This window comes from Ptiloglossa arizonensis, chromosome 3 (genome assembly GCF_051014685.1).
Source record: "Ptiloglossa arizonensis isolate GNS036 chromosome 3, iyPtiAriz1_principal, whole genome shotgun sequence".
Classification (NCBI taxonomy): Eukaryota; Metazoa; Arthropoda; class Insecta; order Hymenoptera; family Colletidae; genus Ptiloglossa; species Ptiloglossa arizonensis.
Genome location: NC_135050.1, coordinates 10,994,130 through 11,019,447, shown reverse-complemented (window position 1 = coordinate 11,019,447; position 25,318 = coordinate 10,994,130). Strand labels below are relative to the sequence as shown.

Here is a 25,318-nt window from a genome sequence, read left to right as displayed (position 1 = left end):
AATATGAGATTGTAATATTGCACGATGATACATTTATTAATAACGAGAACGTATACAATTATTAATATCGGACAGAATTGGTATTAAAATTCTCTTGTAACGTAATTAGAGTTGCTAAACTTGAAACATGATTTGAAAATTTGAACCCTTCACATTGAATAACAAGTAACGTATCGAACTCGATATCGTTTCTCAGAAGTATTGTGCAGCAAGTGAAACAAGTGTGAAACAATTTAATATCTCGTCAATGTATGTTTACCAATTCGTATTTGTGCTCAAATCGATATCTTAAGACCTCCACCGTTTATATTTATAACATTAATCGAGACTTTTTATTATCCTAAAAAAAAACAACAAAGAAATTATACTCTAAGAGCAACGATTATAATTAACCTCTTTACTGTTGAATCGATCAGAAAAAGTCTCGCTGCTGAATTCATTTCACAATAATCAGTAACGATACGTGTAAATGTGTCTAAAAATGAAACGAAGATGTGAAAAAAAAAACCTCAGAGTTGACCACGCGGATCGAAAAATTTACCGTATCACGTGTTCTCTTCAACTGGAGCAAGTAAAGCGATCGAGTACGCTCTTTTCTCTGACTGGAGTATACGCAGTTAATAGGTCAACGAACGTATTGTGAAACGTGGTACGCGATAAATGTTAATCGATCTCGAGTACGCGATAAGAAAGAACCACAACGAAATAACTTCGAAATGGTGAACCGGTTCGAGGATAACGAGGTCCCCCGCGAAGCGTTCTTTGCCCGAATGAAAAGCGTAAGCGTTTCCACCGCAATCTTTAAGTTGGCAGCTTAACCCTCCAAAGAGAAGCTTTTCATCGCTTGAATATCGAAGAATTTGTCGCTCCGCTTGAAGCAGGTCGAGCGAGACGACATCAAAGGATTCTTCCTCGACCCCGCCCTTAGACTTGGCTCTACCTCCCCCTTTACTCCGACGTAATAATCATTTATTATCCCGGCAAGTAATAACCGGTACACGGCGATATTATGAAGTTGCGAAATTAGGGCTTTGTTTAAAAATTAGCTGCCCGCAAGTTTACGCGGCCTTATCATGAACTTTGCCTCCGTAGTTCATGATTTGCCTCGTTGCGTTTTCCTCATCGGTAACGTGTAGTCTCGAAAATCTGTACGTCGAGGGACAATGTTCTTTGTTACGATTCGAACACGTGACACTTCTCTGCGAATATTTACCTAGAAAAACTTCATTTACGAGAAGAGAATTTTACGCGTGATCCACGAATTAACGTAACAACCGAAAGATACAAACGTTCGTTCGTATTTGTAATTCCTGATTGTAAAAGGATAGTTTCTTTTTTTCTTTTTTTTTTTTTGTTAAGTATTTCTCAACGATGGAATAATTTGTAACGGCGCGACCATTATTATTTGCATTACGGTGTTAATATTTTTTACCATTAGCAGTTTTTACTACATCACTGTTCGTATAAGGACTCCGGAGAGTTTTGTAATCATTGTAAAAGTTATCCTTATGTTTACTGCAGTGTTAGCGCTCATGCATTTCGCATAAGACGGCATTATGTCTTTCGTCTAACAAGTTCCCTTATTTCTTCTTATTATCAAGTTTTTACAACAGGTTTCACCATAAATACCTATTACAGGCGTTTTAATTACTTATTTGCTTAATTGTGAGCCATTCGTCTTGCGGTCGCTTCTTTTCGATTGCATCAAGACTCGAGTTGTGCAATGTTTGCGAAATCGCGTTGAAGGTAATTTTCTGATTAAAGACTACTATTCGTTATTCGTGACCTCCAATAAAATGTGCAGCTACTTTTATACGTAATAAGAAGTTCTCTATCTTTGTATTAATTGCCATCGATCGATCAGACTGTAAAATCCGTTAATGTTACGTTAGGAAATAAGTTTCGAGTATGAAAACTATTGATACGAATAAAGGATAAGACAATATAATGAAAAGCAATAAGAAAGAAGAAGAGAAATTATACAAAAAGCTAAAGTGTACTATCGGTTAACGATGATAGGGAATAAGAATTTATAATATTCGATACGTAATAACATAGCAAAATAAATAGAAAAAACAGATAAAATAAGAACTAATTGTTCTTAAAATAAGAACAGAGCCCAAGAATTTATAAAATAAAACACCCAACGACAGAAAGATATTTGTAATAAAAAGAAACACGTAACACAGACCACAAAATAATTAACAACTGGTTCGTAAAACTGAGAAAGTTCCGAGAGAAAAGAAAGAAAGATATTTCTCTTAATAAGAACTATAATAGGTTGCTCGATAAGTTTTGTCGTTCGATAAGAAATGGAGCTATTAGGTGCGTCGTTTTATTTTTCCAAAGACGGTACTACTCTCCGATGAACGTGCGTGAAGTTTCGTGTAGATGCGTCGACTCGTTCGTATATTTACAAGTTGTTCAAAGTTGAAGTCTCGTAGTATTTTTCTACAATGGAAAAAACGACGAAACTTATCGAACAACCTAGTACAATACAAATAGCTGTTGTAAGGACAATTTTGTGAAACTGTGGCAAAACTATCCGGACAAATAGAAAGACGGTGAAGTGGTAGGGCGAAAAATTGATTCGACCAAGAGGAATATCAGAAACATCTCGTGAAGGTCGATCTCAAGGTGAATATTGCTTAATTCCACCCCGATGCGAGCGATTTTTACCCGCGACGCCAAGCGCGCTTCCTGCCTCGCTCGAATTCGCACCACGGTTCGTCTTTTCCTCTTTCGTCTCTACCGTTTCCGACAGTTTTACGGCCCCGTCGGAGGGAATAATTTCATCAAAAAGTCGCGTCGAGCGTGGAAGAAAGCCGCGCGCGCGGCCATGCTTCTCCGCTCAGCGCAGACTCGCTAATACCGGCGTAATTGCCAGACGTAATTGCAGTCCCCTTTTGTTTCTTCAATTACGCGGGTTTAGACCAACGAGAAACGAGAAAGACGCGCGCGAGCCAGAAATTTTTTTACGTAATGGCTTCCGTCGCCAGCGTCGTCATCGTTCGGTCCCTCTTGGAAATCCAGGCGTCGGGACTTTTCGCGAGTGTTCGATGTTTCATTAACTTTCGTTTCATCGCGAGCCAGATTTTACTTCGAATCCGTTGAGTCGATGGATCCATGGGTTCAATTTTGGAGAGGATCGAGTCGAGGATAATTTTGGTGAGAAATTTTTTTTCGAGAAACTTATAGTCAATATTTCTATATTTCTATAAATTAATAGGTAAAGATATAAGATAATAGTTCGTAAGATATGAACTGAGTATTTTTTGAATATTTTGCGAGACTATTTTGGAAATGATCGAATCGAGGATAATATCGGTGACAAAGTAATTTTTACGTCGAAGACCATTGCTAATCTGTTTACTTTGAAAGTGATAATAAATTCTCATTTACAATTGTAATTATCTTTAAATTTATTAAAATGTATTAAAAATTATTCCCAGTTCTCTGAAGAAATGTAACGTAAGAGTTTGACCGCAATAACTACGTAAATTGTAATTATTATATACTGTATAAGCATTTTATTGCATGTTGTCATTTTGGTGATGAAAAATTATAATTTTCGAGAAACTTCATTTCGCTATAAATTATTTACTCGGGAAATTTCGAAATTATCGAAGTAGTGTCAAAATCAAAATTATTACAATCGCAAGAACAGCAATAGAAAAAGAGAATTCGCTTTATTTTTATTTCGAAATTTTAGGCTCCTGTTCGCTTTTAATATTTTACTTTATTCGATATCGATAAAAACGGATAAATTTAATCGAACTGCAATTTTATTTTCACCTTTATTGGATAAAAATTAAAGCAAACATTTTTATCGAAGCAATTTTCTTTATCAGGAATTTAATCCACTTTATCGCGGTAAATTTTACACGTTGTCGACTATAACAATTTTTCCTTTTCTACTTAGAAGTAGCGTATCTTTCGCAATGCATCAACGTCAACGTAGAATTTATCGAGTCCTGCGTACCCTTTGCAAATTATTATCACCGTCATAAAATCTCTCCTGAATGGAACAGTCATTGCGTAGGTGCGATGACGAATTACGACCTCCTAATCGCTGTTAAAATCTACATATTTCATACTTTCAGGCGAGCGTATATTTGCACAAGTAGTCGCGCACCAAAAGCGTTCCTTCTGCGATTTGTGCGCAGTCTTTATTGCTGCAGAATGAATGTGTAAAAAAAAGGAGGGAAATAAATATTCATCGATATTAAAACGATAAAATGCAAAGAAAGCAATCGTATTACTTACTCTGTATCAGCAATGCGCAAGTTTCGAGTCACGAAAGATAACGTAGAGCGATTTGTAGCGAGAGATTGATTCTTTTATTTATTACTCTTCTTTAAATATATTTGAAACGTATATAGTTTACGCAACGTAACGTTTGGTGTCTATTGGAGCGAACTTGAAGAAAAAAAAGATATTCGCTGCGGACAGGATTCGAACCTGCGCGGGTATAATACAACCCAATGGATTTCAAGTCCATCTCCTTAACCGCTCGGACACCGCAGCTACGTTCAACTGCTTGCTACGAAATGAACTTCATCCACAATAGTAAAATGAATGTTGCTCGTTACTTTGTTATAAATAAGAAACAAATTAACACAATTATAGCACTGTAAAATAATGAAAAAGAAACATTTAAAGTTTTTGAAAATTACAAAACACGTTAAATAAAATTATTACAGTTGCTAAATATGATCTTTGCAGGACAACGAATATTTCTTAAAAGATAATATTATAATAATATTATTATAATGAATAATTTTCTACAAAATTAAAGAAATTATAAATTAGTTTTACTACGGTTAATACTATCTTCTAACGGAATTCGAACTTAAATCGACTTTGCGGAATCGATCTCGTTCAGACAGCAAGTATGGAAATACAAAGGGGCACTTACAACCTTAAGGGACTATTTGCAACAATAATAATGTGAATTGAAGATAATTTTGCAATAATTTTAATTACAACGATTATTAATATATGTAGTTTTGTATTTTGTAAAAATACTTATTATTTGCATAAGGTACGATTATTATTTAAATGTTCTACGTAGGATTTGCTTGTACCTATATTCGACTAAATAACCACGTTAAATTATAACGCTATTTTTTTGATAAAAGCACCACGAGTATAAATTAAGACAAAAGAATATTACGACAAAAAGCTTCAACAAAATTTCTTAAAAAAAGCTTTTCTTAAAAGATCAAAAAAAACCCTTACTTACTATTTATTATTATGTTTAGTTCATTATTCTTCGAAACACCGATAATAACAATTCAGAGCTCCACCGTTACTTTCATTAACCAAATACATCGTTATTAATATCGAAAAGAAGTTTGAAATTAAAACTAATAAAGTTTAGTCGTCCAATTAGTTCGAGAGTACATTAAATAAATTTGCTACGTATTATCAAAATTACATTATTCGACCAGTTTATTTTAATGCTCGAAAACATTCTACCTTAGACTTCTGAACAATTTATCAAATCCGTACGAAACTTTTCATCACCGGGTAACGCATCGGTGGAAAGCCTTTAATTTAATAAAAAGAAATCAATCAGGTGCATCGAAACAACTCAGAATGCCCTAGAAGATTTCATACCGACTCTACATTCGTACGAGTATAATTACCGAATATAAAATGGCGTTTTAAAGCCACCTCTCGAATCGAAGGAACCGGAACTCCGCGAGAACTGTACGAAGAACTCGACGATTTTCTTTGCACAAAAATTACCAGAAAATGTCACTTTCGCTAATTGCGGAGTAGTTCGGTCCCGAGTATTACAAAATCTCGCGATGGCCGACGTGTTAATTAAACATCGGTTAATAGAGCTCAACGAGTTCCTTTCGCGATGGCACCCAGCACTTAAGTAAGAATTTCAATTAGCCGAGGAAACGATCGAACTAAGACAATTACTACAGGGAACAGGGTCGCATTTCCGGGTCTTAACGAATGAACTGCAGATTAATTAAACTCGGTTCTCTCCTTCTTTTCAAACCGGGGTCCGAGGAAAGCGGCACATTGCGGCCGCATTAACGATAATTGAGCCATCTCGCGGTTATTTAATTACGATCGTTAACCAGAACGATAATCAGGCTTCATATGTGGCCCTCGGGCTCGAAAGAGAGAAGTTCGCGATGCCTGTGAGAGCGCGAGCGTTGTCTTCGACTGATGCCACGTATAAATCAACCGTTCCCAGCAGTGATAAGAAAGGATACACTGGAATGCCGATACGCGATTAATTAAGCTGTTAATTAACCGACAACGCCGGATAATGTTTCGTGGGACGTCGCGTTTCTCTTTCGGAAGTGTTCGCTACGATGTAATACACGGCGTTTAACGACAGCGTGGATGATAGACACCGTTAAAAAAGAGCGGAGACATTTATGCGATAGTATTATCGCGCGGTGCTCCAAACACCTGGAGAGTCCAGAATTTTCTACGGTGTCGGAGAACGAACCGAATGTCACGGCTGAATGAAATACTGTATATAAGATAGGGTAATCTTCTCGGTCGTTTGAGCGTTTATTTGCGAGCAAAATTGAAACAAGCGTTCGTAACGATATCCACGTGTTCGATTTACGACCGGATCAACATTTCAAGGTTAAGTTGAACAGCAGCGTGCATTTGTACATTGCCTTTGTACCGAATGTGTATTTCCTTTGACTCTGCTCGAACATCGTACTTGTTTCCTCGTTTTTCGCGTGTACAATCTCGGTAGGATAAAGTCACGTCACTGTTACATAGTACCCTTGGATATAAAGAGGTGAACGTTCTCAGAGAAGATATCCAAATATAAATTTGCGGGAATAAAGATAAATAAAAATGATTTGCTATCGTATTTATTTTCTGCTGTTTCGTGTACACAATCTTGGCAGAACGAAAGTATATTATTACTAATATCCTTGGATACAAAGAAGCTAATATTCTCAGGAGAGATAGAAAAATATGAATTTGCAAGAATAAAGATAAACGAAAATTAAAAAAAAAGGGAAGGAAGATAAATAAGAATATAAATACCTACTTAACTTTATTTTGCGAAAACATTCTGTCAAGTACACGTTCGGTCTAAATTATTTGACGATTTTTAAAAATAAAATTTTTACCTCGCACGAAGCTTCGTGGTTATTGATTTGGCACTGTTAAACTTGCGTCTTTCTATTTTTAAATATACAACGAAGGCTTTAAAACAATTATGGACAACTATTCGTTGTATAATTAAATTCCGCGCAATGCCATTAAACCTTCCTCCATAAGTAAGTTTCGTTATCATAAATAATCGTGAAAATAATGTAGAAACACGCATGATTAGTCGTTTCGTATCTGTCGAAAGAAAAATGTTCAAAAGCCTATCATTGTGTTACGATACATTCCAAGAAACATGAAATTTAAAAACAAAAATTCCACGAACTATAAAAATCTATAGTTCTTGGTACATCGAATTTCGTGTCGAGTGTAGCAACTTTTCGTAAAAAAAAAGAAGAAAACTTATCCTAGGAATAAAATTCCAGAAATCTTTCTACTCTACTTCTCATCGAACGTCGATGTTTCGGTATCGATTAGCTCGAGGACTCGCGAAACGAAAACGAAGTAATTCTAACGGGTGATGCTACGATCGTTCGAAGAAATTTTTCTCAGAAGAACGAGACGTAACGACACTATTCGCTACTTTTGACCGGCGATAACCATTCGCGTTGCTGTTTTTCACGTGATGCTTCCGCGCGATAATTTCGCGACTGGCAGTTCGAGTAGGTAAAAGGACACGTCCTTTCTCTTAGCTGGAATAATGGTAACTCGTTTTGTTTAGCGCGACGACCGAGAACCCCGACGCCGTTTCGTGCATTCCCTGAGGAATAGCGGACAAAATATCAAAGGTTTTCGCGGATCATTTTTCATTCCTGTAATCGCTCGTCTCATCTCGAGCAGCTCGTGACACTGCACTACCTGACAGTGACGAATCGACAGTTGTCGAGTCAACCCTTGAGACACTGGCCGCGACCGGTGTGTCTCTCTGTCCCACGCGTTTCGTGACTAATGAAAACGTAGCGTCCTTTCGAATCCGACGAATCGAACGTTCGGCCGGATTTTATTCACCGTGGCGTGAGAAATTCTCCGACCTGTATATCTAACGTTCGTTTCAACGAAGATTATCACTTTCGAACGCTCGTGAATGTAATTTTGGCAAATGGCGCGCGCCGCGAGAGGAAAACTCGTAATGGTAATCGATCGAAGGAAGAACGCTCGTGGAAATAATTTTGGAAAATGGAGCGGCTGGAGGGAAATTTAAAATGGTAATCGATCGAAGAAGGAACATTCCAAGCACCGAACGCTCGTGGAAATAATTTTGGAAAATAGAGCGGCTGGAGGGAAATTTAAAATGGTAATCGATCGAAGAAAGAACATTGTAAGCACCGAACGCTCGTGGAAATAATTTTGGAAATTGACGCGGCTGGAGGGAAATTTAAAATGGTAATCGATCGAAGAAAGAACATTGTAAGCACCGAACGCTCGTGGAAATAATTTTGGAAAATGGTGCAGCTGGAGGGAAGCTCGAAATAGTAATCGATGGAAGAAAGAAAATTATAACCATTGAAAACTCGTGAAAGTAATTGTAGCAAATGTCACCCGCGACAGAAAGAAAACACGAAATTATCGTTGAATTAACGATTGCGAAAGTTTCTCATCGCGAAAGAATCGGGGGAGAAAATTTGTTTCGCGTTTAATATTTCATTTGCACGTATTGTATTTTATCATTAGTGTCGCCAAGGGAAGTAAGATATTCCTTCGTTAATTAAAATTGAAAACGACGAAAGAAAAACATCGAGTTTACACGAAATATTTCACCATATTTCGCGTCTTGAAGCGAACCTCTCACGGTCGAGTAGACGCGTAAGATTCTCGTGCGCGTAATAATTATTTATAAAACTGTGCAATTCAACGGAAAAGTTTATCGCCTATTTTTCCTTAGTTACAGCAAGATATTTACCTCGCCCGTTGCGAATTGCATCGTGGTTCGTTACGTGGACTCCTTGCGCGCGTTTCGAACGTTCATTTTGCATTATGCAGTAGACGTTCGAAGTAGTTGCAGATTTTAATTACAACTGCGGGCGCAACTTTCTTCGCGAATACGCGGCCCGTCGATCGGAAACCGTCCCGGCGAGGCAAGATTCGTAATTATGGGCGGAAATTAATGTAATTACAACTGGTCGCGTTTATACATTGATGATTACGCGCGCGCTTAAATGGCGACACGGGAAGCCGCGTGCGCGCAAAAACCGTGGCCCTTCACCTGTCTCACGAACGAGCCGGGAGACTTTCGCGTACCATACTGGTTTTGCACCTTGAGTATTGAAAAATGCAACGCTCCACGAGAAATCGGGAATCTCGAGTTTATCAATTCTTTCCGAACAGCCTCGCGTCAACTTCCAGCCGGCAGATTTTAACCACGATGATAGACATACCGATGATATTCCATCAAAGTTGCGATTACAATGCAATTTCCATATTGTTCCGAAAGTGAAACGCAGAGAGTCAACGAGAGAAGTTTCATTAGAAAAATAAAAAATGTAACACAGTGAACGATCGAAAGAAATTTGTTTTCATCGGAGAAGGACGACGAAAGAAAATTAATTATTTTCGCGGTAATATTAAATATCATTATTATTATTGCCTAGCACCTTTATTGCCTAAATGAGTACAGTGTACGTACAATACGTGTCGTAGATAAGATTGCAGAAAAATTGGTCTTAAACCTAATCTCGGGAATGACAAATTTTGTTGTTTGAAAAATTTAGTCGTATCGAATAAACGGATCTGTTTTCTAGTATTCTCCCGATCAATTTTCGAAACGAAACTTTTCAATCTTTGCGACGAGAAAGAAGTTCAACGGACACGATGAAAAACTATCGGCACGATTGTGCAACATTTTAACATTATCCGTTTGATGGTAAGTACTATTTCTCTTGACATTACCGGCTACCACGTAGGCTCGACAGAAATATTTCATTCGTGTTCTCGTTTTTCGTGCAAACTGTACAGGTGTAACGCGAGTTATTAATTCCTCGTCGCGTTTGCTCTATTCAGGCCCGTGTTATCCGTTAGCCGTAACAGTCGCAGTATCTAGGATCTACGAGTTGTCCGTTTTGTTTATTTTATAGAAACTGCTTACGATTTAGGTTTTTAATCGTACTAAGTAGGAACGTGCAGTGAGATTTACAAGAAGACAAATGTTTAAATCGTCTTTATTGTTTTGCTCGTAACGTGCTCACAAAGACAATTGTATCCAGAATCTGGGCGAGCCTCGACGTTGCTCTACCTCTCAATATTTTTCTATCCGGTGATCTATCGTGAATATTTCCAAAGTCCCAACGAAGAAATGCGTCGAAAATTTCGAACATTGCATACTTTAACAACATTTCTTCCGTGTCACGACCGTATACACGGTTATAAACGACCGAGGGAAGTGTAATCCCTGGATGAACATAATTTCCCTCGATTCTTCTTTTTCTTCGCCTCTATTGCAATATTTTTCTATCGGATGATCTATCGCGAATATTTCCAAAGTTCTAACGAAGAAATGCGTCGAAAATTTCGAAGATTGCATACTTTAACAACATTTCTTCCATATCATGACCGTATACGTCGCTACAAACGTACGAGGGAAGTGTAATCCCTGGATGAACATAATTTCCCTCGACTCTTCCTTTTCGAGACATCGCGCTCTTTCGGTTCAACTTGTACCTACTATTCCACAAGAACGATTTAAAACCGCAGCTTCCACCATTAACACCTCGAGATACGATCGAAACTCTCCGCTACAGAATTTCTAACATTTCCCACCACCTATCACACGGAACCCCTTTGCTTTCGAGCATTCGTACATCTCGAACGAATAAATCGAAACACCCTGAAAGACTAGAAAAAAAAAAGAAATCCCACCACCCTCCCCAAGAAAACTTCAATCCCAATAACTGCACACGTCGCAACGTCGAACGTTCCTCGCGTTCCCATCTCTCGAGTCACTGCGTATCCCCATCCCGAAGACTGCATCCACAATTCCAGCACGGCAGCGAAAGAAACCGAAACTTCAATCTCAATAATTCTACTTCGCGAAGCGATAAACATTCCCGGCGTTTCTATCTCTGAACTTTCCATATACTTCCTTATCGCGGTGTCGAGTATTCCGCGGAACGGGCGATGAAACACCGCGGTGGTGTGCTGGAGAGGGGGGAGGGATGGAATAAAAAAAAAAAAAAAAGAAAAAGAAATAAATAAAAGACGCACCACGCGGTAAAGAAAAGGTGAACTTCAATCTCGACGGAATCCTTCTTCGCTCACCCGTATCCAATATAGACGTTCCCCGGCGAGGAGGAAGCGACCGCGCCTCGACGCGGAGCGGATTTTCGAGCGATCGTCGCGCCGCAAGGTGGAATGCACCTGCTACGCGCGAACGATCTTGGTTCAAAGGTTAAGTAGAAAATGTCGTACGTAGGCATGCGAAGGGTGGAAGGCGTACGGGGAGGGGTTGACGACGGGACCGGAGGCCGAGGCTACCGCGGCAGAAGCTAAGCGCATATTAAGGAGGCTCGTAAAATTATAAGCATTCCTAAGAATCTGGTAATACGTCGACGCGGTGAGCTCCGCGCGGTTCTTCGATGCCGGGTCTGGTATCGCGCGAGCGCGAGTGCACGCGCGCACGCGCTCGTGTGTGGGTGTAATTTATATTAACGATACGCCGGACCGACGTCGGCCGCTTTGAAGATCCCGTAATGCCCCCGCTGTCGCTGGGGGAGAACGTGGTGAGAATACTCTCATCATTCGAAAGGAGTCGCGCGAGGCGGCCGGGCGCCGCCGTCGCGACCGTCTTGTCGTATACGAAGACGGCAGCCCACTCCGCGGCGATATCGCGAATGCAACTATTCGCCTCGCCGTTGCCGCTCCATTAGAATTGAATTGAATAAGCTTTTCCTCGGGGGCCAGTTTCCAACGTGCCTGGAGAGCGCCCGCCGACGTCGAGACGCCTCTCACTTCGACTTTTTTTTTCTCTCGTGTTCTTTTTTTCTTATTTCCCGCTATCCCCCTCCATCGAACACGTTCGTCTCCGCGCGCGAGCTCCGCCGTGTCAGTCGACGACTTTTCGAGATACCGGCCAGAGGGATCCGTAGGGCCGATGGGAAGAATGATCCCTAGGGATTGCCCGTGGGACGAGAGGGACGAGCGAAACGACACGAACGACGATATTCGTGAGTTCGATGCTGTTGGACGATCGAAATCCAAAACGGTACGATTCGTGTTTCTTGTGCCATCCAATTGTATTGGATCAGGTGACTAATTACGAACCCCGACGCTGTCGAGAATAATCGACGGTTCGGAGAATGTCCATACTGAGAGGTTAGAAGTATAAACAGGCACATTTGGTTTGCAATGTTTGGTATTGTTTGCGCCGTTGGGAATTTAAAAGAATGGTCCCTAGGGATACCCGTGAAACGAGAGGGACGAACGAATCGGTGATATTCGTGAGTTCGATGCTGTTGGGCAATCGAGATCCAAAAGAACAGGATTCGTGTTTCTTGTACCATCCAATTGTATTGGGTTAGATGACTAATTACGAGCCCCGAAGATATCAAGAATAATCGACGGTTCGGAGAATGTTCATACCGAGAAGTATAAATGGACACATTTGGTTTGCAATGTTTGATATTGTTTGAGAGTTTGGAAAAGTAGTTTTAGAGGAGTAGTACGGGACGAGAGAGACGAGCGTTGAGTTTGTCAGTGATATTCGTTGATATAACGCAGTACCTTAATTCCCAATTACTCCCAAGAACTCAATTAGGTGAGTACAGGTAAATAAATATACTTAGATGAAACTCCTAGAAGCGGTAGATTTCCGATTGAAGATCGATAATACTCTAGGTTAAAATGTGATTTCTGATCTTGCAACGTCCTTCGACTCGTCCAATCGATTGTAATCTAAACCTATTTCATCATCGAGACTTTCGTCGACACTTTCTCGTTTGTATCGACAAACACTACATGCCTCTATTTAATCGCAAACGGTTTCTCACACTCGACCCATAAAACGGGTTAAAATCGCGTACAAGAAAATTTAGTACACAATGGTACGCTCCACGAAACTGTGGAACAATTTGGTAATTTTGTGCCGCGCTTCTGTGAAAATTTCTTTCGTCTTTTGTCACCATCGTACCCTCCGGAGTACTCAAGAATCCTGAACACTCGGAAACGATGACTCATTTGTCAGCGACACTTTTCTCTCGCGGCATTGGAAGCGAAACGAGGAAGCTCCTTCGGCGCCAGTGTTCGTCCCTATCGTGCCCCTGGTTGGAAAATCTTTCAGCGAACGGATCGCGATTCATGTCCGCGGAAATTAATTGCTTCTCGTCACAACCGCATTGACGAAGAGCAAGCGAGTCGAACGGTTCCCAGAACCGCGGAAGCCACGCGACGGTTCTTCGAGTAAACTGGTTTATTGTTATTTACGATCACCGACCGGACGCCATTAATCGCCACGGGCGACTATTGTAGCAGCTGCCTCGTTCCGTTTCGTGTGCCAGAGAGACCTGGCGGGGCGGGACAACCTGCAAGGCAGATTCACCATTTTCCGGGGCGAATTTGTTAAACGGAATTTATGCGTTCATTGTGACCGCCTAGTTAAGTTCCACTCGCGATTGTTTCCGCCTGTCCGTTCGATCGAGAACGATAGCTAAGGGGTTATTCCGGTTTCGAAGGCAAACTTTCCGGAATTTTCGAGAATTTTTACCACGGAAACCAACGAAGCTACGAACACGAAACATTGCATATTCGTACACGATTCGTACGGTTGTGCGAATATTTTGCGATTATGTATGCAATCTTTTAATTTGATCGTATCGATTGTGTAATTTTCAAAAATTCCGAAAGGAAATGAAATTAGTAAATCGTAAGAGTTCCCCTATCGTCGACACTTGGAGAATAAAAAGAGTACGAGAAACGTCGGGACGGTAAGATGGAACGCAAAACGTATTGGAATCTTGTTTTAAGTGCTTTGAAAAGTACCTCGAAAAATAATCCCTTGTTCATTAATAACCGAGCAAGACGAGCGCTATGATATTATCACCACGACCGTGGATGTAGCATAGATTTGCATGTCAAGATCAAACGGTAGGTTAGAATCAGAAGAACGCGTTAATCACGTTTAACCTCAAACACGAGGAAGGAGCATGGAAACAGCGCTATCCTTGATGCTAATTCATCACACCGGATGACCCGTTGGATTACAGCGAACTGCACCAGATTCGGACCGCGAGCAGCTGTCCTTTTCATTCAGCTATCAAGCTTTGAGCTAGATTTACGACGAAAATTTCTGCTACTAATATCAGAAGCAGTTCGCTCCGCGACGATCGCCTTGTGGGGTACAACGCAATTGTGTTTAATCGCGGCGTCTAAATGCCAAAGTCTCGCGGAACGATGGGTTACATATTTTAAAGGAAATCTATTCTATGTTCATCGAGCTGTGATTTTACAGCTGTTGAAATTAACGGATACTCTTTTCAATCGAGAAAAATATTTCAATTCAATTGCGATTCTGTAATAGTAGAATCAAAGAGTGAAGCAAATAGAAATATAACTAAAGCTTTCAAAAGTTTGTAGAACACTTTGAGATACATTCAAATTCAAACGCCACTATAGATTACAACGTATCCAAGTATCAGCAATTATATATAAAACTACCTTGAATTTGAAAAATTCTCCGAGGTATGTTTAAATATCGATATAAACTACAATGTACTCAAGTAGCAGCAACATTCGATCAAACCCTACCAAATGACACTACTTCTCTCGATGCACAAAAATCGGTGGGATTTGCATCTCTTGTAAAAGATTCAAAATTTTGAAAAATTCTGCCAGATATATTTAAATATCGATATAAACTACAATGTACTCAAGTACCAGGAACATTCGATCAAACCCTACCAAACGACACTACTTCTCTCGATGCACAAAAATCGGTGGGATTTGCATCTCTTGTAAAAGATTCAAAATTCTGAAAAATTCTCCGAGATACCTTTAAATCTCGATATAAACTACAATGTACCCAAGTATCAGCAACATTGGAAGAAACTCTCCGAAAAAATTCGCTTACGTATGAAAGTCTCTCGGTGCAGAAAAATCCGTGGGATTCGATCGGCGATCGAGTGGCGTTCGGTCGGCTCCGAAGGAGCGCGCGCGTTTTCCGTCGTTCGTTGGACGTTTGTTGAAAAAAGAAGTGCACGCTCGAGGTAGCTTTGTCGGTCGAGCGTCATCGGAAACGAGTCCCCGCGGCGTTCGGCAAGAAGGACGCGGATCGGACGAGGAAAAGTAACACGTCAGACGGATGCGTTATAGCCCGGTGGCGGAACGGATGGTCGCGGGATTGTTGGGATGTGCGACAATTATCGGTACGGCATTGCCATATCTCACGCATGCCAGGCCGGATTGCGTCGGCCATGCGCGCACGTTTCTCCGCGTCCGCCGTGTGAACTCGTGTCACAGCCCCGAGCAAGGTGTGCTGCAACGTTACATTCCTTGCCGCTGTTCCGTTTTTAGTCTAGGAACGCCATTCTTTGCGACACGCGCTAAAGGGGGCTACGCTCCGTGCCGCTGCGTTCACCGGCCACCTCTGTTTTCTGAGGATCGCATTCCGATCGCCGTTGCCCCTCGGCCGCACCGTTACCCACGGAGATTGATCCACGAATCGATGCCTTCTCGATACTCGAACCGAGTCCCTCGTTCTCGATTCCTTTTTTTTACAATTTTCGGAGAACCCCTCCGGGGGGCCTACCTCGCGAACCGTCTCCTACCGGTCGGTTGCGCCATTTTGGTAATTTCACTTTTTGATCGCGTTCGAGTACAGTCGAACGGTACACAGTGCTGCCAACTTGGATCGACGAGAATCCGTAGCGACCAACTCAAAATTTCGTAGAATCCCGTGGATGCTTCCTTCTTTTTACAATTTTCGTAGAATTCCTACGTGGGACTTACTTCGCGAAGTGTTTTCTACAATCGGTTTTATCATTTTGGTAATTTAACTGTTTGATCGTGGTCAAGTACAGTCGAGTGGTACACAGTGCTACCAACTTGGAGAATCCGTAGCGACCAACTCAAAATTTCGTAGAATCCCGTGGATGCTTCCTTCTTTTTACAATTTTCGTAGAATTCCTACGTGGGACTTACTTCGCGAAGTGTTTTCTACAATCGGTTTTATCATTTTGGTAATTTAACTTTTTGATCGTGGTCAAGTACAGTCGAGTGGTACACAATGTTGCCAACTTGGATCGAGGAGAATCCGTAGCAACGAACTCAAAATTTCATAGAATTCATTAGACCCCTCTTGAAGAATCTATAAATCTACAGTACTCCATCGTAGGATACCAGATTCAAATTGATAATGACTCGTCTAATTTCAAATGTACGCCTACTGTAAACGATATTGTTGTTTTTCTTCTAATTTATACGTGGAAAAATTTGTAGATCTATATGTACGATAGATCCAAGTAGATTTAACGTGAATGTATTTTTTAACCTTGTAATTTATATAATTCGTATATTTACGTAGATTTACGCAAATCCACGTAGGTCTACGTAGATTTAACGTAAATGTAGTTTTTAATCTCGTAATTTATATAATCCTACGCAACATTAACGATACGTACATTATCTATGTAAATTTACGTAGAGTTATGAATTTTTTCCCTGTGTATAAGTTACAGTGTTAAAAGCTACTGTTTCTAGTCGCTGCGTGCATAAGATTATACAAATTATTGTTAATTTCATTCTGTAATCCTAGAACGGAGCACTGCGATGATCGATTCGTTCTACACAAGTTAAGATCGAAAATCCATAGTTTTCGACTCGAGATTCTTAGATTCGTATGTAAAATAAAAAATTTGTACATCTATGGAAGAATCTGTAGCAACAGTAGTAGTATCATTGTTCTTGATACCGGAGAAAAGATCAGATATATAAATTTGTCGATTCTGTACAATCCTCTGCGTTTAATTTTCACGCGTATGTTCGTGTACAATGATCGAAAAATAAATCGTGAAATTAAATAGGTCTTAACGCGTACACGAATCATTTTCGAATGGTCGAATAAAAAATAACGAATGAAACCAACGTACAATTTATTCGGGACGTTTATTCGATCGATAAATTTGTATTCGTTCGTTGTGAAATGTTTCGTTTTACGATTCAAATTTTAATATTTGCTCAACGAGTGCCGATAAAAAGTTGTTTATCTTTCATTCGCTGTTCGAAAATTTTGCCCAACTTCGGTACGAAGTGATTTCTTTGCGTTTACTTTACGTGTCAGCGACTGGTAGAACTTTGGATGCTAATTGGAAATTTAAGGTTAGCTAATTAACAGCGCTTTAGCTGTACTTTGCTTCTGTTGCACAATTGTATGCACATTTTACATGCACTCTTGTACGTACCATTATTTATACGTACAACAATGACTCGTTATACTGAGGCCTTTAATTTAACCTTTTATGTATTATAAAAATCTGTAAAAGTCTAAATATATAAACATACTTTTTAAAAAATAGAAAAGTAGAACGATTTTGAGACGTTTATAGGGGAATTCACTTTCTGTTGAGAACTATCGAACTTTTGTTTCAAACGACTCCCGATACAACGACCTATGTCCTCAATTGACAATTTATGTACATAAACTCGTTTAACGTGATACGAGAAAGGAATGGAAACTGAGAATATACGCTGTCATAGAATAATTTAAGTGTATCGATAGGTTATATATTTTAAATTACAGCGATTAATGGTTTTAACTTGGATCTAAAAATCTGTTCGTTCGTGGTGGGATGAACATTTTGTCAAAAGTATGACAATTTTTATACGAGTCCTAAACACGTTCACAGTTTACACTACGAATTTATTCGTCTATTTCTTTATCGAGCGTGATTTTAGAATCTTTATTTGTTTTGTAATAATGGATACGTTGGAAAGAATTTTGCTACTTTATGGAAAATCGATTCAATTCAGAGTGAAAATTTATCGAAGTATCTAAGGCGGTGTTAGCTCGCGCGGTGATTTCTTCCGACAGATTGGCGGTATTGTATGGTAATGAAGGAGATCAGCAGATATCTACCTTCAAATCGCTGAATTTCGTGAGTTACATCTTAAATTCGACGACAAAATATTCGACAGGTTGATTTTTATCGTTTTCGTCGAGTCGATAAAGCGCGAAGTAATTTTATTACACCGACGAGAGTACGCGTTAAACAATTTTAGAAGTTTGCCGAACATCTCGAGAAATCGTACACTTTTTAATCGAGATACGTCGTGAAAACTAAACGGTCTTTTAGTCAAATAAATGTCTAAATTACGAAGCTCCTTTATGTATCGTACATCGTGTTCACCGACAAAGAAGAAATTTTAATATTCTTTGTTCTTTCCCTATATTTTGTACTTACATCGCTAAAGGACAACAATGTCGATACAAGATTTCTTCGAATACATATTAGAGTTTATATATATTATTATTTGCGTTGGGAAAATTTTTCAATTCTTTGTATTTTATATTCTTTACGGAATATTCAAATCGATATTAAAAAAAAATACGATATCGAATATCAAAGCTTTCGATACATATTAATACGTAAATTTTTCAATTAAATAATTTGAAATGGAATTGCTCGAATATCGACAACACGCAGTTTAACGAGCAAGAAGCTGTAATAATATAATTTACGCTTATTCGAATGTGCTCGTCAATCTTTAGTTTATAGTCCCGAGGAATTTTATAGCTCTCGGCTATCTTTTCCTTATATTTCGTGACTTATATTTTCCATGTTCTACGGCAAACCGAGCGAACCTGTCTTCATTTTATATTTCTCCGGCAATTGTTCCATCGCATTTCATAAATTACGTTTCCTATATTTTGTACAAAACTCGACGAATCTATCTCCATTTTACATTTCGTCGACATTCTTTCCATTACGCTTCGCGAATTACGGTTTCACCTTCATTTCCCGTAACTTCGAACGGATTCAAAGCGTTAAAATTCAAAATTTGCGAGCGAATCGATTAATTTCTTTACTCGAGCAATAAATAAATAAATAAATAAATAAATAAAAAATTCTCTCCAAGGACTGGAAAATCTTTGAAAGTCGGATCGATCGTAGCGGTGGCTCGAACAAATCGAGCTCGATATCGCGTATTCCGTGGCGCGGTAAAAGCGGTACGCTCGCTCGTGACTACTTCCACTCGCCGGTTTCTTAGGCGGTTGAAGCGGTTTCCAGAACTCAATGTAATAAGAGTCCTCGCTGCATTCAGACGAACCCGTGCGTCCTCAATATACCTTGCATCGGGACTAATGCAATACCGTGCCGCGACAAAAAAGAAAAAATAAAATGGGGATTACCGTGTCGCGGGATAGAGAGGTTCTCGCGGCAGGTAACGCGGGGAAAACTCGGGTTGTGAAGTCGATCGTAGTCCCCGTTCAATATTAATCGAATCACGGCCACCGTGCAAAGGATCGCATTCTCGCGGGCAATCCGCTCGGGCCGCGTAACGAACGACAGGTATTTAAGTGTCGCGCGGTGCCGGGGGAATTATTTTCAAAAGGGGATCGCGCTCGCCGTGACGATCTTTCTTTCGATGCGTCACGAGCGTTGCCAATCAATCGGCCTGCTTCTATCTGGTACGCGCGAGGTAATCGTACGACCTTATTTTCATGCCTACGCCGCCTCGAGACGACTGGTTACCCTTTTTTACCTCCGACGTAGAGGGTCTCCAGGGGGCGCGATCGAAGACGATGCCGGCTGAACGATTTTCAAATTATTCCACCGAAGGACTCGATTGTCGCGATTTAATCGACTCGAAGGGACCTCTCGAGCGGTGATATCGATTCAGGTTGTATAGGTAAATATGAAATTGTATTGGTAAATGGTCATTTGGATTGTATAGGTAAATATAAAATTGTATAGGTGTATAGTAGTTTAGATTGTGTAGGTAAATATTAAATTGTATAGGTATATAGTAATTTAGGTTGTGTAGGTAAATATTAAATTATATAAATAGATGGTAATTTAGGTTGTGTAGGTAAATATTAAATTATATAAATAGATGGTAATTTAGGTTGTGTAGGTAAATATTAAATTGTATAGGTAAATGGTAATTGAGGTTGTGTAGGTAAATATTAAATTATACAGGTAGATGGTAATTTAGGTTGCGTAGATAAATATTAAATTGTACAAGTAGATGTCAATTTAAATTGCGTGGGTAAATATTAATTTACGATACATAGAGTCAGAATTGGAATAATTTTAATACGTACGAGTAATTTTATACGTAATGATAGAATCGAATTGCGTTTCGTGCGAAATTTTTTTTAATAATAACGTTGAGTGATTTAACTGACTGAGTTACCGTAAGCAAGAGGGCAGAGTTTAATCTCTATTCCTGTTTCTATCAAAAGTTATTAAAAATGGTATCTCATAGTTTAGATAAAATCAATTTAAATTAACAGAGACGAGTACGTCCCAATGTTACTTTGATCGAAGCAAATGTGGTTTAAGTATGTAACAAATAAAATAGCATTTAATTCTTTCGTTATTAAAATACACAGAGAAAAATATTATTTTACTTTTTTTAAGTCGAATTTAATTCTTTATAATTGAAATAGGACGACAATTGGATTAATATTTCCTCTCACCTTTTTTACATATACATTTTACGCTTTTAATAAATAATACTGTATCGTTACGTGACATCGAAAGAATCTATTGTCAGAAACGTTGTAATCTGATAAATTGCCCGAATCGACCAACGATTTAATTTTTCCACGCATGTTTTAGACTTTTAATAAAGAATACTATATCGTTATGTGCCAGGAAAAAAATCTATTATCGAAAACATTTTACCCTGAAAAATTGGCCGAATAGACCAACGGTCTATGGATACGTTTCAAACTTAAAAGTATGAACTCTTATCGTAGATTATTATTTGTTCAATGTGAACACGTCGACACCATCGCGGAGAAAGCTTCCACAGAAAGGAAGGAATTAACAGAAAGACGCGTACTTCTTCCGCGTGTATGACTCGCTTTTTTCCCCCGTTTTCTTCAAACAGATTGAAATTGTTCGTGCGCGACGTATAGAAAACTAAAGGAATCGCGATAAAACGGCGCGCATAGGTTCTAAAAAGCTACGCGTGTCAGCCCGCGGTGAACATTCGTCGAATTCCTAGAGTAGTTCGGCCACTATTTGATTCAATGAAATGTCAAACAGGAATTCATATGTCGCGCACCAGTCATAAGGAAATGAAAGGTTTCGCGTGTCACTGTATACTTAATCGTTGTCTGGTGCGTTTAATCAGCGAATAAGGAAACAATTAGGCGAGTTGCCAAACGCGTGTCCGTAGACGTATGAAGTTTCGAATTGAGATTGTTGAGGTCTGTCCGAGATTGCTGGAATTTCAGAATCGTACTGTTTAATTGGTATTTGCCACACTGTCGCAGAATTAACTTGTTTGGAAACAAGTTCACCGTATCGTGGTGTACAAACGAACTCGGTGAAGTTTTACAAGTCGAGTCGGAATATCGATGGGCCGTTTGGAAATATTTTTCACGTAGCAACCTTGGCTGTTCGCGAATCGGTGAAAGCTTGGCAAATCGAATACGCAAACACGCGAGAACGAGTCCGACAACGAGTGCTGACAATTTTATGACTCAGCGAACTTCGAGGATAATTAATTCCGAAATCCCGGCGAAGTTTTACCTCTGTGTTCTCGTTGGAAATTTCCTTCCCTTTATTTGAAATTATTTCGTCCGTGGGGTAAATTTATATACGAATTCGACACGAGGTTCGTGACAGAAAGAAAAAAATAAAATCAACGCGAACGACATTTCTTTCAGCGGTAAAAATTTTGTGCATCGATTCTTGTCAGAAGTATCTTCGTTTCGAATTTGCAACGAAACGAATTTATAAATTTTTGACGAAGAATGAAAATATTTTAATTGAAATTCGTAATATAGAATAGACTTACGGTACTTATGTTCGAACGAGTCACGATAAAGGAAACGTTGAGAGGTGTGAGAAAAATGTACAATAGAAAATTACGCGTTAAATTAGACGGACGATAAAGAGTTAATGAAATACCTAAGGGAAGAGCTGTATCGCTCGAACGACGAATGAAAAATAAATCAATTTTCTTAGATCGATTCGAAGCATTCTTAAACTCTATGTTCAGCAGTAGAGAACGAGAATGTTTTTCTTATTGTACGAAGTGTTTGGTGGAGTGTAGGTGGAGTTTCTTTTATTTTACCATTTCAGCGACTCAAGTCCAGGCGCCGAGATTAGTCAAGCTAACAGAATATCCTCTGGAGCGTGAAACTGCAATGGTTCCGCTGTCAGACCCTTGAGAAAACCGGTCCAAATTACCCAGATAAGACGGATATTTTATTTATTACCCTAAAACTGTACGAAGATATATATCACCTTGGAAATAAGCCTAAAAGTATCTTCCATTGCCGAAAACTTTGTCAAGTCTGAAACATAGGACCTATTTCTAAGTAGACAAAGAAACTATACGTATTTGGAGATTATTCGAACGTTTAGTTTCAACGATTCAAACCATATTCGTCCAAACGAACGTTCCAATATTTACTCGTGTATAATTCTAAAGCGATAACGACTCGGTTTATACTTTTCTATTCTTTCGATATTTCGTTATATGCATACAACTGGTGTAAACGACGTTATCGTAAATCTTTGTCTAATAAAATATTACAATCGAACGATAGCATTATTACATTGTAATAACGAGAAAGATGTTTAAATTTGGATATATTTACACGAAAAAGAAATCATTTTTAATTTTAAAATAATCTTCCAACTTCGTTACGCTGTAGTTGACATCTTCACGTACTTCTAAGTAATTTCCATTAATAAGACGCGATTTATTAAGATTGTAGTGAAATCTAACGGCGATGTTCTTGCATGTGCTTAAGCTTCTGTGAAGCGCAAAATTACTTCGATGTTCTAAATAGCACATACGGATAACTTCGATGTCCCAATTAGTGCGTGCAGAATCTTCGACGTTTTCTCAACTTTTAAGCCGCGTTCGACTGGACATACTTGCCCATAACATATCGTAATCTATTCGATATATGGGACACTGCTTCTCGAGTATTCTTTAAGAACGTTTAACGGTCTAACTTTAATATTGATGCAAATTTTATGTTACAAACTCGCGACGCGAGTAAGGGTATCGAACGTGTGTCGGTTTCGAACTTTATATCATTGAAACACAATTTAGGAGTAAAAATCGGCGCTCTTTAGAAACATTTTACCGAGTTCGATATTTATGTAAATTCCATGTTATATTTAATCCCGCATAGTGACGCGAAACGGTATGAAAGGAGAATCTTCTCGTTCGGATAACCTCGAAACTCGCGACAAGTTTTATCGATGAGTCGAAGCTGTACTTCGATTCACCTAGTCCCGAAACAGACATTAAGTTCACTATTGTTTCTGGCATAATGCCTGAATTATTCGAGAAAGTCCAAGATTTGGCGTAACGGTTCTCCATTCTGCGCAATAACTGTATAAATTATCGAGTGAAATATCAAACGTATAGTAATTGATCACGCAGCTAACTTGGACATACGTATTGCGCACAGTTATCTGCTCCATTAATAACGTAACAGAAATTTACCTTGCCAGTTTTTTCTTTTGGCACGAGAAGAAATTCGATACACGTATGTGTACAATGTTGAATAAAATTGTGAAATATAGACGTTTCAAATGTTCTGTAGGAGTAATAGTACCGAATATATTGACGCGAATACATAAGAGGAAGCATGTTTTCCTTATTAGCAATTATATAGTGTTTATAAAATAACTTGTTTCTCTACAGAATACTGTTTGATAATCTACGGATGTCGCTTTGTACAATATTCTTTGTCAGAAAGGAAAAGTATGTCTGTAATTAAGATTCAACTTGAAGTGTTAGAGAGAGAGAGAATAGAATTCTTCAGGTTAACTATACATTCGAGGTCATTGGTTAAAAATATTCCGAAAATATGGAACTTGTGTTTCGAATTGTACGGTACATCGAGGAGACTAAGAAAATACAAAAGCATCCAGTCGTGTGTGTTATATTCTTAATTATAAACAAACAATATATTATAAGGACGCTATTGGTCGAAAAAGACTAAGCTTAATAACTTCACCATTCATGGATGGATCGGGTTTTGACTCGTCGAATGTCGCCTTTATTATTAAATTCATCAAACTGAAACCTTTTCTGAACTTGCAAACGTATCAGTATCACGAGAATAATATATAACATATTCTCTTTTATCTTGTTTCGACTCTCAATATAATGTTCGATTGCACATGCAAGAATCCTACAACCAGAGAAATAGAAATTATTCTTCGCAGAATAGAATTTTACATTCGTGTCACGTTTCAGTCGCAACAGATTTCACTTTACCTTGTTTCGATAATTGTATCGACACAGTGTTCGATCGCTGAAGTGACCTGTAAACCAATTGAAATATTCACCGGACGAAATTTAACACCGATATCGCGTTTCCATTGTGACGCGCTTCGTAATCTATCTTTCAAAGATGGTATTTATCGTCACGAGATTCGCTAGGATTTTCCATTCGCAATTCGAGCGATGTCCACGTTCACGAGTGCGGACCATCGAACAGTGTTGTCCACCGTCGATAATTAATTTCGGTGATCGCTATCCGTTTCGATTCCCACACCGATGCCACCGGATCGGAATTCCGTAAATCTGGTCGCGTTATCCTAGCATAATCCCGCGCGTAACAGCGTCACAGCTTCATCGTTCGATCGGGCGCATGCCCCGGGCGGACAGCTGGCCGGCGAACGGAAGAACAAGTTCCCCGATAAAGTGCATTAAGTTATGCATCTCGGTTACGGCTGGCAGCGCGTTACGCCGCGGATGTAAAGAGCGGGTTTTTATTGGACAACTATTGGCCGGTGCGAACTTTCAATGAGCCGGGAGACGGGTACATAGTAATAAGTTGGTAAATGGTCCAGGGGGCCGGTGGCTGCGGGCCCCGGAGAGAGCATAACCTTTAGTACGGCGCTGCGGTAGGTAGCCGAAGTTATTGGTGACCGTATCGGATCGGGCCTGATAACAGGACACTAAAGGCCTCGTCTCGTCGGTATCTTCTCGGGGGTTCCGTGGCTTTTAACGCGCCTATTCCCAGACCCCCACTCCCGGTAGCCTGGATAGCCTAGCTCAGGGGTGACGTGTCTTTTCG

The 25,318-nt window shown here is 39.4% G+C and overlaps 1 protein-coding gene, 1 long non-coding RNA gene and 1 other non-coding gene across 5 annotated transcripts in view; 2 read left to right on the top strand and 1 right to left on the bottom strand.

The window, feature by feature from the left end:
• Vg (transcription factor vestigial) overlaps positions 1 to 25,318 on the top strand; it is a 159,914-nt gene that overhangs the window by 69,574 nt on the left and 65,022 nt on the right. The window lies entirely within an intron of this gene.
• Positions 1 to 25,318, top strand: part of LOC143144487 (uncharacterized) — a 32,397-nt gene that overhangs the window by 4,241 nt on the left and 2,838 nt on the right. The window lies entirely within an intron of this gene.
• On the bottom strand, positions 4,441 to 4,527 carry Trnas-uga (transfer RNA serine (anticodon UGA)). The gene has a single exon. It is a non-coding gene; the product is annotated as a tRNA-Ser (tRNA).